This window comes from Planococcus citri, chromosome 1 (genome assembly GCF_950023065.1).
Source record: "Planococcus citri chromosome 1, ihPlaCitr1.1, whole genome shotgun sequence".
Taxonomy (NCBI): Eukaryota; Metazoa; Arthropoda; class Insecta; order Hemiptera; family Pseudococcidae; genus Planococcus; species Planococcus citri.
The window spans coordinates 47018459-47024524 of record NC_088677.1 but is presented as its reverse complement, the minus strand read 5'-3'; the positions used below and the strand labels follow the sequence as shown (position 1 = coordinate 47024524).

Genomic DNA, 6066 nt, shown 5'->3' with positions numbered 1-6066 from the left:
AAGTAATACCTAAGTATATAGGTATGAATTCTTGGATTGTATGCACAGGGTGCGCAGAAATATTGAGTACCTCGCAGAAAGTTTTTCGTTAAAAATATAGGTTGGTAACATGAAATAGATGCGTATGATCGCGGTGGAATGTTATCATCAATCATGTGCTATCATTATTAAGTATTACGTATGTATTATCAACTGTGACCAACCGAAACATTTAACACAAAACTTTTTTGGCGGGTACCTACTCCATATTTCTGCGCACCCTGTACACTTCGTACACTTACTGACTTATTTACCCTACTTGCATTATTAGTTTTATTAAAAATAAGTATATATGTATTTCTCATAAAATAAATTTGTGCCATACGTGTTTCGAATCATCAATACATTATTCAAAGTTCGAATGATCTCAAGGATGTCCTATTGACCTTCTCCAGAAACAGTTGTCATGTAAGTTTAAATAACTCTTCTTGTTTTAGCAACTGTAGGTATATCCACATGTACCGTCTAACATCTGTTTCATCTGTTTTATTGGTTTTCGTATAATTCTGTAGGTATAGTGTATAAGGCAATATTCAACATAGTCACTACATCGAAATACCAATTGTAGGTACATGTATCCAATTTATTTCATATTTCCAAGAATCCATCATCGGGTAACTTGACTCTTGAGGATTCCGGTTGACAATGACGACGATAGAGCGTCTCACACATGGAGATTTTCGGACTTTTAGAAAAATATCTTTTTGACACGGATCACAGAGATGTATTTTTTTGCCGAAATCTTCTTTAAAAATTACTCTCGAGGCCTTTTGTAAAAATAGGATTTCGCTGATAGGTATAGATACTTACGAGTATTTAAGTAGGATGCTTAATATATTTTTAAAACAAAAACATCAAGAAATGTTCGACGAATTTCAGCTATTTTCAACAGGAAGGAAGATATTAGCTGGATTTTCGACTCGATAAAATTTGTTCCCTCGCAATGTAAGTACACAGGCATATCTAGCCTCGCGATGAATAAATTACCGTCATCTACCTCACTCCTCAAATGATAAAATTACCTATTATCAAATTAACTTTTTCAATGCACCCGAACATTTAAATGATTCGTAAAAAAATGAAAGCTTAGGGAGATAGGTACTAATTAAGTTAGAAGTATGCTTTTATTTTAGCTTTTTATCAAGAGAATAATCCAATAGGTAGGTAATTAAAATTTTTTCGCAATTGAATTCATGAATTGTGAAGACCAATATTCGAAAAAATCAGATGATCTTCATAAGTTGGGTCTATATGAAAGAAAAATCAACATAAGAATCCATGTAGTAAGTCTACTTGAGAGTCGACGAAACAGGCACCAAAATGGTAATTTGCTATCGCCTCTTTCGTGGAAAAATCGTTCATTTCGCAATCGCAAACTGTGTACCTATATGTAATCGAATTATCAATAGATATTTCACCTATAGAGCAAGAGGACATATCACACGTTTTACTGAAATCTTGTTATACTTTCTTTTCACTGAAGTATCACGTATACATATTTGTATAAGAATTTCCGCCCCATCGTTTACTTTTTCGATAATGTTTGAGGGCATATATTTTTGTTGCAAAAATATTGATAGAAAAGATAATCAATGATTATGGTGTTAGATTATTTGTCCTAGAAGCAAGATATTTCTATTTTACATTATCATGACCTTATATAGATTAAATGAGAAGGTTACATCGATCTTATGCGGCCTATTTATTACAGAGTTTGTAAATAAGAACACTATATACGGGAATAACAACTTTCTCTAATCATCTACATGGAATATTAAAATAACTATTCCAAATTTGTATTTAACGCAGGATTCGCAGAAGGGATGATTTTTGAAAATTTTGCGGATTCCGAGACCATAAAAGGAGGAAATGGCCGTTGAAAGAGTGTTCAATGTTGCTCGAAACTTACTCGTATGAAGATTGATGCCAGGTCACGAGTGCTTTCTAGTTAACTTTCAACTTGGTCCATAAAGCATTCTAATCATTCGAAGTGACGAAGTGAAGTGCTTGCTATTAGTCTAAGTTTACGTCAAATTAATATGCAAGAATGAGTCATTATTTTGTTGCATATAATAGGTACCTACGTACTACGGTAGAGGCGCCTAATCGATTATTCTGTTAGCTAATGTTCATTGATTAGTGATTTCTGAACGTGCAAAATATTATTCGTTCGTGATTTTTTACCTTCTTTTTTCATTACTTTTCATTATCAGAGAGGTTTTGTTTATGTTTACTGGGTAGACATTTTGTCGTACTTAAGTAGGTGTGCTAGTTTCTGAATAATTTTCCCCATTGACACATGTTCTTCAACTTGAACTTCCTTCAATGGTCTGACTTCATCTACAGGAAGCAGTTAAAAATTCAATGTTTTGAAATTATTGTAGGTACCTACTCGCAAATACCTGTTGTGGCTGTTGTTTTGCTAATCAGTTTTGTGCACTATCCTCTGTTGCAATAAAACATTGAAAATGTATTTTTGTGCAGGTGTTTCTATGAAGCTAGTAAGTGTTTTAACTTCCAAGTGCAAAAAGCGAAACACGTCTGTCTAGGAAATGGCAGTAAGGATATGAGTATGACTATACGTGAGGTATGGAAGCATGGGTCCACTGAAAAACATCTATTAGTAGGTGCCTATACAAAATCTTATTTTTTTCAATATGTAATATTAAAATTTTTTAGGTGCCCATGAGTTGAATGCATGGGATCACGCTCTCGGTTAGACGCACCTGCAAAGCATCTCGCTTTCATTCCATCCGTTAGCGTAAAGGGCTGTAAAGGGCTTCATTTTACATTTTTAATAAGGTCAGCATGCTGCCTTTATGGAAAAGTGGTTAGGGAATGTGATGTCAAAATTTTGTTGAAGGATGTTGTACATATGTATAAGGTAGGTGTTTACTGTTTCAATATGTATAATGTATATCGTTGATGAGAAGTGATGAATTAAAAACTCATACTGCATGACTCTTTTTAAAATTTATTTTCTCAAAACTGGCTATAGTGGAAATACGCCTTTTTTCAACAACCAGTTCATATATTTTTGGAAACTGAAGTCATGTTTTTGCGCCATCTTTCAAATTCTAATAATTCCCAATCTCTTGATTCATACTAAATTGATTCTTTACTTGGCTATACTTTACTACAATCAATATTTGAAAATGGGTTCACGACAACTCAAGTCTCACCAATCACCATGACTGTGGAACAAAAAAAAGAAAATTTCTCATCTTGTTAGGTAAGTATTGCAATTTGCAACGCATTTGTTCACGTTAAAATTTTTCGAGTACTAGCATGATTAGGTTTAACATTATATAAATGCAGAACAAAGAAATCACACAGACGTAAAGAATTTCCGTCATTAGGAAGTTGAAAAATTCTTCTTATTTTTTGCTTCAAAAACCACTCCATTACGCTTTAGTTTTGTTATAACTTATCGAGGTTTAATGTACGAATTTTTGTTGCAAATTATCTACCTTTAGAGAAATTAGCAACACCTTGCAGCATGTGAAGATTAATTTTAATTCTGTAGCAAACCGTTACAAAGTGAATGTCAAGGTTGCCATTACCAAAAAAATACTTTATCCTCAACTGCATGAAATTGAACTCAAGTATTTGTCATTTTTCAATCAGCGGAAATTCATAATCGACTCCCTATTGGTACTCACATCAACTATAAGTATACAAGTGCCTACTTAAGATAACGAATGATTTCAAACAGTATTGTACCTTGAAATCCGTTTATTCTGTAACGTAATAACCAAAAATAACTCTCGGTCACAAACTCCCAAATTATGGGCCATTTTGTAAGAATTCATTTCATTTTCAATTCTTACTCTCAGTTACCCGTAATTTCTGTACTTGAAAAATATTCAAAGGTAAGTACAGGTAGATATGCGTTTTTTAAAATTGTAGAAGCGCGTGGAACATCTTACCTACCTGTGAAATGTGCTCATAAATAATTGAGAACCCCACACCAAGTTTTTTGTTAAATATGTAGGTTGGTGACATATACCTACATGAAATATACACATACGAGTATAACTAAGAGCTGGGATTTTTATGCAGAAATATTATGAAAATATGCAATATTTTATGCAATTTTCTCATCCAAAATAAGTATATACAAAAAATAGGTATGCAAAAATTTCAGTCTGAGTGACATAGATACCCCTGAATAGGATTTCTAAGCTGAAAAACGTGAAAACTGTTAATTCAAAACAAAATTAATGCAGTGATAAAAAAATATACTTTAAAAAATGGCAAAACAAAGTCATTTTATAGTAATAAATTCATCATAAAATTCATAAAATCGAGAAACAAAAGAAAAAAATAGGAGAATTCCACTAAAAAAAGTAGCAACTTGAGGGGATTGTATGCAAATTATTTAACGCATTCTGAGATTACCACCTTGAATAAATTGAAAGATCTTCAAAATCGCAACTCACGATCGGAGCATATTTTGTAGCATGCTAGTTCACTGGCTCGATTTTGAAAACTGTCGGAGCATATTTGTAGCATTCTAGTTCACTGGGGCAGTGAGGCTTGATTTTGAAAACTGTTTGTAGGAGAAAATCTGAAAAACTGCACCAGTAAAAATGAAAATGCTTCAATATTTCGATTTTAAAAAAATGTTTGATGACATTTTAGCAGTGTTGTGATTTTTTTGAACAAAAAACGTCTTGAAAATGTCAATTTTTGAAAAATTTCCTTAGATATGCAAAAATATTCCAGAAAATGCTGAAATATTCAGAAATCTGCAGGGATTTCTCTTAAATATGATAAAACATGCAATTTGGTCTAAAATATGCAAAATATGCAAAATGACATTGGATGGGCTCATTAGTTAGAAAATTTCATGATTCGTGGAGATCTCATCAAATATGCACTTCATTCTAGTCTATAAAAAAATATGCAAAGCAATAAAATAAAATCCCAGCTCTAAGTAAAACCAATCACGAGTTAGGTACCTATACTAATACCATTTGAATAATTATAGGCATGTAGATATTTGATGTATTTCTAATACAAAAATTATTTTGGGGCGTCTGTAGGGGTGCTCCTTGGGGCTTGGGTGCTCACGGGGCTAATTTAACTACATACATACGTATTACGTACATTGACCTTTGTGGAAAAATATTAGGTACCTATGCTAGTCGTTTTTTTCGTGAAATGATTGAATACTTCCAGCGACTAGTAGTTATCAGGCCAAGATTTGCGTTATAAAACCATTAAGGGTTGATTTTTTTTAATGATAACATTGCCCATTGATTATCATTGTTGAATTCTGAGGATAGTTTAATAAAATATGTATAGGTAAATCTATTTGAAGAATTTGAATTTTGTTTCTAATGAACCATGCAAATCTGATCTAGCTGAGATCAGTATTTTACCTATATAAACTTAATTCTTTATCCAAAATGCAATATCAATACGAACCTTATTTAAGAGATGTTGGACAAATATTAAGGACTGATTAGGTATAGGTAGGTAAATGAACATTATAGTACATATACATATGTACCACTGTGCCCACTTAAGCATTTTTGGGCTGCGAACCTGCGACTCAGAAAGTTCCAAGCTTAGGATTCGGGCCTCGGGGCCGAAAGTGAGTACTGTTCATTCCATACCTAAATATTCAATTCACACAGTACATATACTTACAGGTAATAACATACATCAAGGTTGATTTTTACATGATGACCGCAATAATAGTGCGAGTAGGTAGGTGCAACAGTACAGCGATCACACATGTTATCTTAAAAAAGGAACCTTGGCAATTAAACGTATCCAGTGATACCATATGAAATACTTTAAATAGATAGGTAGGAATTATATTTTTTTCGTCATTTTTAACGATCACCTATATATTCTTTAAGCAGGCATCATGGCATAAAATTGACAAAAATTAATGATAAAATTTCTAATATTACTTTACGATGGTAGGTAAGGTAAATGGTAGGTAATAGGTATAACTTTGGTTAGAAAATAAAATTAGAACTACGTTCCACGCCAATCACAAACTAACACTGC

At 32.7% G+C, this 6066-nt stretch overlaps 1 long non-coding RNA gene across 1 annotated transcript; it reads right to left on the bottom strand.

Annotated features, from left to right (window-relative positions):
• Positions 1-4263: 4263 nt before the first annotated feature.
• LOC135832347 (uncharacterized) lies at positions 4264-6055 on the bottom strand. The gene is made up of 2 exons (XR_010556300.1): positions 5473-6055; positions 4264-4617 (listed from the first exon to the last, which is right to left on the bottom strand). It is a non-coding gene; the product is annotated as an uncharacterized LOC135832347 (long non-coding RNA).
• Positions 6056-6066: the final 11 nt, after the last annotated feature.